General features: G+C 40.4%; 1 protein-coding gene across 3 annotated transcripts in view; it reads right to left on the bottom strand.

Moving 5' to 3' along the window:
* ACYP2 (acylphosphatase 2) overlaps positions 1 to 12,787 on the bottom strand; it is a 202,443-nt gene that overhangs the window by 185,552 nt on the left and 4,104 nt on the right. Inside the window, exon 1 of one of the 3 annotated variants that reach the window (XM_025354686.1) lies at positions 8,710 to 8,942. The exons of the other annotated variants lie outside the window; for them this stretch is intronic. The gene's annotated coding sequence lies outside the window, so the exon portion shown is untranslated. Of the gene's footprint in view, positions 1 to 8,709; positions 8,943 to 12,787 lie in introns of those variants that run through there. 3 annotated transcript variants of the gene reach the window in all.

The following is a 12,787-nucleotide window of genomic DNA, read 5'->3' as shown; positions in this document are numbered from 1 at the left end:
ATGCCCACTAATGTTTAGAACCAATGGCTGACTCCCCCTTAAAGAAAAGTCTGGGAGAGATTTGAAAAGGGTTTATGTTTCAGGTCAAGAATTGCATCAAAAGGAGAAAATTAAAATCTTGTAGGGTACCAAAGATCTGATGCGCGCTCCATCACACTGTTCAAGTTGCTGTTGATAATAACTCATGCATTTGCATGTCATCGTTGCCTCACCTTCTTTTCACAATTCAGAAGCATTACATGAAAGAAACCATGGATGATAAAAAGGCAACTCTCCTCTCCTGCACCCTAAAGGGACCTGCCATTGACACAGCCTAGGCAGCCTGTCACGTAGATTTCCCCCTCCATCTGTACCACTTACTACTAGAAATACTGGAGCTGCCCAAAGAGGGAAACTGACAACATGCCCCTCAGTGAAGAGCAACATCCTTTCAACATTTCCGAATCTCGAGCAGCCCTTCCACCATCTATTCATTGATGATGTCAAAGACCATTCGCTTATGGTGATGGGGTTTGAGAAAATTTTTAAAGTGGAATCAAACACAGATATTCCACTATGTGTTGCAGTGTTAAGGAAATTGCCTACTCCAATCTATTGATATAATATTTTATTCACACTAACATAATCTAAGAATCAGGTAACTCAGGTAAATCTAACAGGCACACAGGTAAACATTGATTATTCACTTAACAAGCATTTTCAATTGTCTAATTTTAAGTGCAAAGAATGAGATGAGTAAGACACAGTCCCTGCATCTAAGAGTTTACAATCTAGTGGGAAAGATGGACAAGTAAACTGGCAATTAAATGTTGCAATTAAAATAACAGACAATTTGTAGTTGTAAAATCCATAAACCTCGATACAAATTAGAGTTCATAAGGCAGCCACATGACAGACAATCACTCTTGGGTGATTTTAAGGCTGGCTTGTTGAAAAACAGGTCTTAGAGCTGAGACTTCAATGATGAGCAAAAATTAGTATGATGAGAGTAGAACATTACAGATAGAAGAGCATACTCAAAGGCCCGAGGTTTCAGATCAGGGCATATCTGGATACCACGCATAGTTAAATATTCAAACCCATACACTGTACTCATTTTCTAAATTATTTCTAGGCCCCTGTCATTACTGAAGATTTACTGAAAAATAGTTTAATTCTGTTCCAACTTTATCTAGAAGAATGGGTGATAATGTTTATATACTTAAAGTTACCATAATCTTTCAACTCATCTACTACAAGAACCTCCTTAACTAGCCTCGCTGCTTCCAGTTCTGCCCCACTACAGCGTATTCTCCATAAAGCAGCCAACATGGTTTTCTTTCAAGTAAAATCAAATCATTTCCTTTCCCAGCTTAAAAGCCCGCAGGGGCTCCCATTACACTGGAAATGAAATGTATTCTGGTTGCCACAGCCTCCTAATTCCTCTACCTCATATCCTAGTTCTCCCTCTTTACTCACCCCATTCCAGCCAGATATGCCTCCCTTGGCCCCTTAAACATGCCAACCCCCCTGGCCTTTGTACTGACTGTTCCTTCTGCCTGAATCCTCTGTCCCCTGATATTCTCATTCCTGGCTCCTTCCCATTATTCATCTCTCTATACAAATGTCACTTCCTTAAAGAAATATTCCCCAACCAATTTATCTAAAACAGCAATGCACCCCATGTTTCCTGCACATGCATTGTTTACTCTTAGATTTCCTATCTTTACAGTAGATTGTCAGTTCTGTAAGAACAGGAATTTTTCTGTCTTGTTTACTACTGTGTTCCCAACACCTAGACCAGAGCTTCGCACATGGTTGTTGAATAAATGAATTTTTAAAAACCAGCTGATAAATATTTATGTGAAATATTTAACTATCCTATAATAATTTATCATATAAATTATGTGTTTATTATATCTATTACACATTTATAATATAATATATCATTAATAATATTAACATATTGATTATATATTATATTTATTGTTAACATATATTGTGAATATACATATAATCATATTTATTAGGCTTTAAGTTTACTTTCAAAGTGGTGATGCTAAATTTACGGCATTCGAAGTTCTGGAAAGAATCTCAATAGTTCTATGTTGATTCTAGCAGAACTTTCCACAGTGATAATATACAGTGACTGAATATATAATATACATATCTATGTACACATATATGCTTATATGCTCACATATATCCCTATAATACACATCTATTATATATAATAGATAGTATATATACCATAACAGATAGCGAGAAGTTACTAATAATGCCTAAACTGACATTATGCATATACATAACATTAGGCATATACATAGTATTAGTGCCAATCATAATCTCAAATGCTATAATCCTAAATGTTGAAATCCTGAAAGATCAAAATCCCTAAAGTCAGCCAGGTATGGTGGCTTACACCTGTAAGCCCAGCACTTTGAGAGGCTGAGGCAGGAGGATTGATTGAGCCCAGGAGTTCGAGATCAGCCTGGGCAGCATAGCAAGACTTCATTTCTGAAAGAAAAATAAAAATTTTAATTAAAAATCTCTAAAGTCTAAAATCCCTAATGATTAAAAGCCTGAAAATGACAATCCTGAAAGATTAAAATTCTGAATGGTAAAATCTAGAAAGCCTAATTCTGGGGATGGGATTAGTACACGTTTGATTGTGTGCATGACAGTTGCATCATGTTAGTTGTATCATGTTAAACAGAACTATTACCTTGTTATTGTCTTTATTTGGAAGTGAATTATGGTTTAAGGAGACACATATGGGTGCCAAATTGACAAGGGCTGGATTTGTGAACTTAATTTTAGGTGTCAATTTGACTGGATTAAGGAATACCTAGAAACCTGATAAAGCATTATTTTGGGTGTGTCTGTAAGGGTGTTTCCAGAGATTACTGAGTCTGAGTAGACCAAGTGGGGAAGATCTGCCCTCAACGTTTTGAGTGTTTCAGAGAAGTGAAAATGCAGGCAAAAGATACAAGAAATCTTCCCTGCCAAATTACTTAATTGTGTATGACTTCTGCATCTTCACACATAGTACCACGCTTGCCTTAAAAAAATGTCCTTCTGGCCGGGCGCGGTGGCTCACGCCTGTAATCCCAGCACTTTGGGAGGCCGAGGCGGGCGGATCACAAGGTCAGGAGATCGAGACCACGGTGAAACCCCATCTCTACTAAAAATACAAAAAATTAGCCGGGCGCGGTGGCGGGCGCCTGTAGTCCCAGCTACTCAGGAGGCTGAGGCAGGAGAATGGCGTGAACCCGGGAGGCGGAGCTTGCAGTGAGCCGAGATCGCGCCACTGCACTCCAGCCTGGGCGACAGAGCGAGACTCCGTCTCAAAAAAAAAAAAAAAAAAAAAAATGTCCTTCTTTGTACCAACCAAATGTTTTTTTAAAAAGGTGGAAAAAGGAAAAAAGAAATGACTTTCATCAGAGAATAAAAGGTATTTTTTTAAGAGATGGGGTCTCGCTCTGCTGCCCAGGCTGGAGTGCAGTGGTGTGATTATAGCTCACTGCAGTCTCAAACTCTTGGTCTTAACCAATTCTTTCACCTCAACATTCCAAGTAGCTAGAACTACAAGTGCATACCACCATGCCTGGATAATTTTAAAATTTTTGTAGAGGTGGAGTCTCACTATGTTGCTCAGGCTAGTCTCAAACTTCTGGCCTCACTCAATCCAACTGCCTCAGCCTTCCAAAGCACTGGGATTACAAGCATGAGCCACTATGTCCAGCCAAAAAAAAAAAAAAAAATGGAATTTGAAAAGCTCAGTGACCTTCTGAATGAAAGGCACTTGCTGATACAGAGGTTCCTCCGGTGATACAAAACACATTAAATGATGAACTATTCTTGATTAGGGATCTGTCCATCAAAGAAGATAGACTTCTTATATTTCTTAAACCACTCAATCTAACAAAGAAAAACCAGTGCATGCTTCATTTTGGCTAATATGTGGCACTTTCAAAACCACCCTATTTTTTCCCAGTTGCATACAATTCATCCCCCTGTGGGATCTCAAAATTCTAGAACTTAACCACTCATTTATGTACGAATGACTGGACAAAAGGGAAGCACTTTGTAAAACACTTACTTGAAGGTTTGGTGGATGCTGCAAAAGAAAATGGATTCAACTGAATCCCCAAATCATAATGACAGATTAGGAGCAATCAAAGCTTCTAAAGTGAATTTCAAGATGTCACTAACAAAGTTTGTTTTTTCCATTCAGTCTGATGCATTTAGTGAAAAACTTAGATGAGTCGATTGGCCGTGAGACATGACAATGATGAAAACTTCAATTTAAAAAGGTGTCATTTGTCTGCATTGGCTTTCCTTCCAGCTGATGAAATTCCAGGAGCTTTTTTTTTTTTTTTTTTTTTTTTTGAGACAGAGCCTCATTCTGTCGCCCAGGCTAGAGTGCAGTGGTGTGGTGCGATCTCGGCTCACTACAACCTCCGCCTCTCAGGTTCAAGCGATTTCTCCTGCCTCAGCCTCCAGAGTAACTGGGACTACAGGTGCAAACCACCAAACCCAGCTAATTTTTTGTATTTTTGTAATTTTTGTATTTTTAGTAGAGATGGGGTTTCACCATGTTAGCCAAGATGGTGTCAATCTCCTGACCTCATGATCCACCCAACTCGGCCTCCCAAAGTGCTGGGATTACAGGCCTGAGTCACCACACCCGGCCCAGCTTTTAATGTATTGAATCTGCATTTGCCTGAAGAAACCAGCAAAGTTACTGACTGGTTTAAAAACAATTATGCGCATGGTAGGATTAGAAGACATATAACGGTGTTGTTGTTTCATCACAAGTATCATCTACACTAAATTTGTAATCTGTATATGAGTGCATGAAGAATGAATTTTCATGTATGTAAAACATAGAAGCATAGCACTGAAGATGGAAAACCTTAATAGGGGATGCTCACGTCAGTGTATATCAAATCATAGAAGAATTTCAAAAAGAGCAGTGCCCTGTAGAATATGGATATAAATGTATTTTCCAAAAAGAGCCAAGTCCTCAAAAAAAAAAAGCAGCTATTCATCATGATGGAAGACTCCAAAATATAGGTAACGATTGTGAAAAGTTGGCCAATTCTTATGGACTATCTCCGTGCAACTGCCTATAATCTATCATTGTAATATAGTTTTTTTGTATGTCAAATTTTCTTTTTTTTTGAGATGAAGTTTCACTCTTGTCACCCAGGCTGGAGTGCAGTTGCACGATCTCGGCTCACTGCAACCTCGACCTCCTGGATTCAAGTGATTCTCCTGCCTCAGCCTCCTGAGTAGCTGGGATTACAGGCACACACACACCACCATGCCTGGCTAATTTTTTGCATTTTTAGTAAAGACAGGGTTTTGCCATGTTGGGCAGGCCGGTCTCAAACTCCTGACTTCAGGTGATCCACCCGCCTAGGCCTCCCAAAGTGCTGAGATTATAGGCATGACCCACTGCACCCGGCCAGAGGTATAAACTTTGTAAAGGTTTTTAGAGTTCTAATTTGTCTTAGGCTTTTTTTTTTTTTTCTGACAAATTTGACCCTACAAGTGTGTCACCGTAACGCTGACTTAGTAACTATTGTGTATGTGTGTAAAAATGTGGAAACTTTCTAAATAAATAAAGAGATGTCCTTCTTGTATATGTACATCTGTGAAAGATAAAATTTCTTGACATCCTGGCTTTTTGAGTGACTGCATATACAGTGGTGATCCATCACAACTTTTGATCAATCTCATCAAAGACTTAGGTTGTCCATCAAGGTATGTCAGATGACCAGTTACAAAACTGGTTGCACACAATTACCAACTGTGGTGATACGCATTTATATATTTTGCTTTTTGACCTACTTGCTTATGAATATAGTTCATCTGCTTGTAACTATTACACCTATGTGACTGTCATCAGTATACCACAGTATGTACAGTCACAAAAATACATGTTATTATTACCTATCTTCTTGTGCAAACTGGCTTATGAAGTTTCTATTATGTTTGTATATGTTTCTCAAATAAATCTCCTTTTTATTTATTTTTTTTTTTTTTTGAGACGGAGTCTCACTCTGTCACTCAGGCTGGAGGGCAGTGGTGCAATCTCGGCTCACTGCAACCTCCGCCTCCCAGGTTCAAGCGATTCTCCTGCCTCAGCCTCCCGAGTAGCTGGGATTACAGGCGCCTGCCACGGCGTCCAGCTAATTTTTGTATTTTTAGTGGAGACAGGGTTTCACCATGTTGGCCAGGCTGGTCACAAACTCCTGACTTCAAGTTATCTGCTCGCCTTGGCCTCCCAAAGTGCTGGGATTACAGGTGTGAACCACCGGACCTGACCAAAAATTAGTATTTTAAATACTCTTTGAATGACTTTTTCCAGATTATATTTTTGGGATTTTGATCTTTCAACACTGTGATTTGGGGGATTTTAGACTTTAGGGATTTTGATGTTTTGGAATTTCAACATGCAAGATTATGGCGTTTGCAATTGTATCTTTCAGGATTATGGCCCAAACACTCATAGCATATACATTATAAAGACATAGAAACCACAAGAGTTGGTCGGGCGCTGTGGCTCACGTCTGTAATCCCAGTACTTTGGGAGGCCAAGGCAGGCAGATCACGAGGTCAGGAGATCGAGACCATCCTGGCTAACGCGGTGAAACCCCATTTCTACCAAAAATACAAAAAATTAGCCAGGCGTGGTGGTGGGCGCCTGTAGTCCCAGCTGCTCGGGAGGCTGAGGCAGGAGAACGGCATGAACCCGGGAGGCGGAGCTTGCAGTGAGCCGAGATTATGCCACTGCACTCCAGCCTGGGCAACAGAGCGAGACTCCATCTAAAAATAATAATAATAATAATTTTTAAAACCCACAAGACTTTAAAAAAAGGTTGTTTTATAGAATATACAGGACTTGGGGCTGGAAACTGGAGCAGGATATGGTGGCTGTTGCTTTTAATTACCAGCTTTTCTATACTATTTGAGTTCTTTAAAAATCCATGTGCATATCTTCATTTGATTTATATTTTCAAAGTTGTAAATTTAAAAGCATTTGGGGCAGGGCATGGTGGCTCATGCCTGTAATCCCAGCACTTTGGAAAGACAAGGCAGATGAATCACTTGAGTCCAGAGTTCAAGACCAGCCTGGGCAACATGGTGAAACCCCATCTCTACAAAAACTATGAATACAAAACTTAGCCGGGCATGATAGCACTTGCCTCTAGTTAGCACATGCCTCTTAGATAGCACATGATAGCACATGTGCTTAGATAGCACATGATAGCATATGCCTCTAGTCCCAGCTATTAGGGAGGATAGAGTCAGGGAGGATCAGTTGAGCCTGCAGTGAGCTGTGATCACACTGCTGCACTCTAGCCTGGGTGACAGAGCAAGACTCTGTTTCAAATAAACAAACAAACAAACAAATAAAAGCATTTTTAACTATGAATGGTAACGATACATACATGGATTTATTAAATCTTAAAACAGTGGAGCTACAGGATGTCATTTAAGTTTGAGACATAATTTTTGGTTAAATTCATACTTCTTGACGAACTGGGTGGATAATAAAAGTGTTACCCATTGCTTAAGGCAGTGATAGATGGAAATAAACAAGGCTGAAATAAATCATATATCAAAGATTCAATATGGGCCAGTCATGGTGGCTCACGCCTGTAAACCCAGCACTTTGGGAGGCCGAGACAGGTGGATCACCTGAGGTCAGGAGTTCAAGACCAGCCTGACCAACATGAAGAAACCCTGTCTTTACTAAAAATACAAACAATTAGCTGGGCGTGGTGGCACATGCCTGTAATCCCAGCTACGCAGGAGGCTGAGGCAGGAGAATCGCTTGAACCTGGTAGGTGGAGGTTGCAGTGAGCCAAGATTGCACCATTGCACTCCAGCCTGGGCAACAAGAATGAAACTCTGTCTCAAAAAAAAAAAAAAAAAAAAAAGATTCAATATGAACTTAACAGAAATTTAGGTGGTTTTGGTTATGGATTCAATGTTTTGAGGAAGAGGTCATGGACACAAGATCACGATCTTTTTGTAATGTGTCCTTTTGTGTCACTACTTGGGGAAAAAAACATCAAATGTAATAATTGTTTAGAATTTTATTTAATATATGAACAACTGTGACAGGCACATACCCCAAAGCCATTCTCCCATTCTTCCTTTCTAACAGAACTCTGATTTTACTTGGGGCAGCAATGTGCCAGTTGATGTTTCCCAGACTTCCTTATAGTGGGAATGGCCAATGAAATGTAAGCCAAGTCACTGGTTAGGACTTTCAAGATAACTCTTCAATAGGGGCTGACTTGGCCTGGCGTGATGGTTTCTCCATGTTGGGGTATTGCACTGGTACCCTTTCTTCTAATCGTGGTGTGAATATTATGATTGGAGCTAAGCAGCAACCTTGAAACCTTAAGGGAGAGGCCAAGGACATCAGAGACATTGGCCCTGACTTCCCTGAGGCACTTTAACATGCCAGGGGATGGAGGAAGAAGTGGGGAATGGGGGAATGAGGTGGGGAATGGGAAACAACTGGTAAAGGGAAGGAGGGGTGATGGAAATGTTCTGGAATTAATGCTAATGCTGCAAAACATTGTGAATATACTAAAAACTACTGTGTATTTAGTGTTATGTAAATTACATCTCAATTTTGTTAATGCCACACACACACACAAAAAAGGAAAGCAGAAAACAGGACTATGATGTAGTCCTTCCTACCTCTATTTGTAGAACAAGGGCAGTCATTCTCCAATTTTGCTTACCATTCAACCTCCCTGACTTTTTCCTATCACTCCATACCAAAACAACTGCAGTGAAGATCCTCTCGAAGTACTGCAAGTAGAACTAAATGACTGAGATCTCTCTAGATTTTATAACTTATTTCTGCAGGAGAAAGCATCTTTCTCTCTAGCAGAAATTCCTTCTGTGAGGAGGAGTATCGTTAGTGTGTCATTCCTGGCTACTTTCTACCCTGCCCTTATCACAGGGACAAGCAGTGACTCATCTACTGGGTAAATTTAGAAGGAGAAACATGCATAGCCCAGGCATGTCCTCTTCCTCCTCCCGCTGGAAGCAAGTTACCCACGGGGATCATACTTCTGGCTCTGCCCTAGAGCAGCCTCCCTGTGCCTGGAGTTGGGGGTGGCCAGTGTTTAATTCTGTAGTACAGGTCATTATAAAGTCCACTTACCTGCAGATAGACACCACATTCCTAAAACTCTGCTTTACTCTTTGTCTTCCTTGTCAGTAACTCACACAATGAAGAGAGGTGTTATTTGTTGGGCCCCTCGAACTACAACCCTTATTTTAAAGCTTTGGGAGGAATGTATGTCAAGGAGCCTCAAGACTTCTAGCCCATTAACTCTGCAAGGCAGTGAACCATGCAGGAATCAACTGCTCAAAGTTTCATATGCCACCTGGAATCTTCCCAGAATCTTTCTGAGAGTCCTGATTCCTAGTATGAAGTAATAGACATCTATATAGAAAGAAAAGGTGACGTGGAGACATTTTTCTGCACTTTATCAGTGTTGGCTGGAACACAGCACTCTTGGGACAGGGCTTCTGTAGGAGATTTACCTATGGGCTTTCGTGGCTTCCCCATACTTTTTCCACCTCACTTGCTGAACAGAAGGAAAGCTGATATGACACATGCGGGTTTTTCACAAACACACTGATCTGGAAACTGGGGCAGACATCAGCCCCCTTGGTGATAAAAGACTCCAGCACAATATGCTGCTCAGTCAAGGTCCAGTCCACTACAACTGTACCTCACTTTGTAGAAAGGGATGTCAGTGAGAAACCCTGAGGGGAATGTTTGCAAAGTAAATCATACTTCGAATTGACAAACAAACACTGATATTTAAAGAAACCTGTGATGAATTTTAAATGTCAAAACTTTTTCACGTAAAATCATATTTTTTATATTGTAACCTACCATTTCATCCTGGGATCTGACTGCAGTATCAATTTTGAATGCAGGAAGTGATCTATATGCTGCCTTACAAAGCAGCCCTTAATGGCTGTAAATATCTTTAATTGCTACAAAGCTTTCCTTATGTGGAATAAAATTCTGCCTTACTTAACCTTTCGCCATCAGTCCAGGGTCTCTTCCCTGGAGCCATACACCATGGCATCTTTCAAACAGTTAAAACAGCCATCACACTACTATTTATTCTCCAAGCCAACTATCCCCAAGCACTTCAATTTAATTCAGTCCACTTTTGAAGGCCCCACTAGAGGCGTAGCCCCATAGCAGATATGAAAACAAGCCACCAGCCTGACCTTCAAAATACTGTCATTATTTTCTAGTGAGAGACACAAGTGTACACAGATAACTGTAGCTGAAAGCAGAATGATTAAAAGGAAAAACACAAAGTGTAACAACTATAAATAAAATGCTATAGGAACAAAGACAGGAGAGGGAATTAGAGTTAACCATATTTATGTTTCTTGATTTTAATGGTGTACTTATATTTTCAACCTCTAAAACGCAGCTTTTCCATTTACTTGTCTACATAAGAAAAAATGTGTACATCTAAATCATGCATTATCTGACAAAGTCATTTAATAATTCATCCCAGTTTTCATTTTAAGCAATATTTAACAAATATGGTATTCATCTCAGTGATAGCAGTAGGAGACAGACAAATTCCCTAGGTAGACAGGGATGGGTCTCCAGTGAAACCCGACCTTCAAGTGAAACCTGAAACTGAGTTTCCAGTTCCAGGTGGAGTCCACAACCAGAGTGAGAACTTTCTCGATGTCTTTTAGCCAACTGAATGGTGCTTTTTCCAAGCCCACCCATGGAACAATTAGCATACACCCCACTCTGAGCCCATAAAAACCCCAGACTCAGCCTCACAGATGGCTATCCACTTTCAGGCCCCCTCTTACACAGAGGCCTACCCACTTCAGGTCCCCTCTCTTTATTGAGAGCTTTTCTGTCACTCAGTAAAATTCTTCTCTGCCTTGTTCACTCTCCAGTGTCCGTGTACCTCATTCCTCTTGGTCATGGGACAAGAGTGAATGGCAGGCACAAAAAGAGCTGTAACATATGCTCTTGCTCGCCAAGCTATGGGAGTCAAAAAAACCACAGGGTGCCAACACTCCCCCATTTGCTGAGCTGCAGGCAGCAGGACCCAATGAGTTGTGACACACTGTCATTCACTGAAGCTGCAAGCAGCAGAAATGAACGAGAGCTGTAACACTTTCTAGAGGCTCAGACCTTAGGACTCCCCAAGCAAAAATTGTAACACCCCTTGCGGCTCTGTGGTGGCTGGCATCTCCAAGTTATTGGGCACTGCCACATCCCCCTCATCCAGACACCAGCACCCAAGGTAGAAGCCGGTCACAGCACTCCTGGACCAGCTGCGAGCTGACCACAGAGCCAAGGCAAGTGCAGGATCTGGACCAGTAGCACAAGCTGAGCACAGCCTGCTGGGCCAAGTGGGCAGAGTAAGCCCAGTGGGCCCAAGCAAAGCTTGGGCAGAGGCACCACTGGCCGCAAAGATTTCTGGCTGGCGAAACAGCACTGAAAGAATTCTATGTCATCAGTACTCAAATAAGCTACTCTTACTCTAAAAAACTGAGTCAAAATAAAAATTCTAAGCACATGTAAACCAACAGATTACCACAATACATTTCTAGGAGTGTCATTAGTATTCCCCTGAGAGCTGGTAAAGCATCAAAGCATCTATACACAGCATAATCAATTTCCCTGTCAAATGTTCAGGTTATATTATTCCAGATATAAATGTAATGAAACATCTATAGAAACATTATAAACCAGGCCATAGTCATAAACACTCTAAAAGCACAGGGGCTCAGTCCTCAGTTCTCTCAACCCTCTCCCAAAGCCCTCAATGCAAGAGAAGTTGGTGGGGAAAAAACATGGAGCTCTTTGAGAATATGAAGATTTTTTAAAGTAGAGGATGAAAAGAGAAAAAAAAAAGAGTAACTTTAGAGTGGAGAAAACAGACAAACACTATCACAGCCAGGTGATCAAGGTTAACATCAACAGTGATAAGTCAGATTGGCAGTATATACCCTTGATAGGTTTGACAAGAGCAGCACTTTACCTCTGTGGTCTTCCTCCCAATATCCCATAACCCCAGTCTTGTTATAACAAAAATATCAGACAAATCCCAATTGGGGAACATTCTAGAAGTACTTGACCTCAAAGTACTCCTTAAAACGGCCAACATCATTGACAACAAGGTAAGTCTAACAGAATGTCACAGCCTCAAGGAGCCTAAGGAGCCAAGGGGGCTATATGTATCCTGGATGGGATCCTGGAACAGAAAAAAAGACATTAGGTAAAAACTAAGGAAACCTTGAATAAAGTAAGGACTTTAGTTCATAACAATGTATCTATATTGGCTTAAACCAGTTATAAGGTCCCTATACTAACAACACATCATTTTTGGTTGGAAAACATTTTCTGTGATAAACTCAAGTAAGCCAATTTAATTAATTGATCAATTTTCCATATAGGAAGGTTAAAACATTTTCCATTTTTTCCATGTTCACTTTAACTTCATTGAAACCATTTTCACTAGAAATAGTTTCCACTCAAATATTTTAATGATGACTTTATCAATCCATATTTTGTCCATAATAAATGTTCCCAATTATAGGTTCTTCCACTGCAAATTTACTTTCATAGCTATTATTTCTAACAAGCCAGTTTTCACTAAAATGTTATTATTTCATACTTCATTTATTTTATTTTATTGTTTCTTCAGAGACAGTCTCACTCTGTGGCCCAGGCTGGTGGCCCATGCCTATAAGGCCAGAA

The sequence above is a fragment of the Theropithecus gelada genome, chromosome 13 (genome assembly GCF_003255815.1).
Source record: "Theropithecus gelada isolate Dixy chromosome 13, Tgel_1.0, whole genome shotgun sequence".
Lineage (NCBI taxonomy): Eukaryota > Metazoa > Chordata > Mammalia > Primates > Cercopithecidae > Theropithecus > Theropithecus gelada.
The sequence above is the reverse complement of the archived record's forward strand: the minus strand, read 5'-3'. Positions and strand labels throughout refer to the sequence as shown.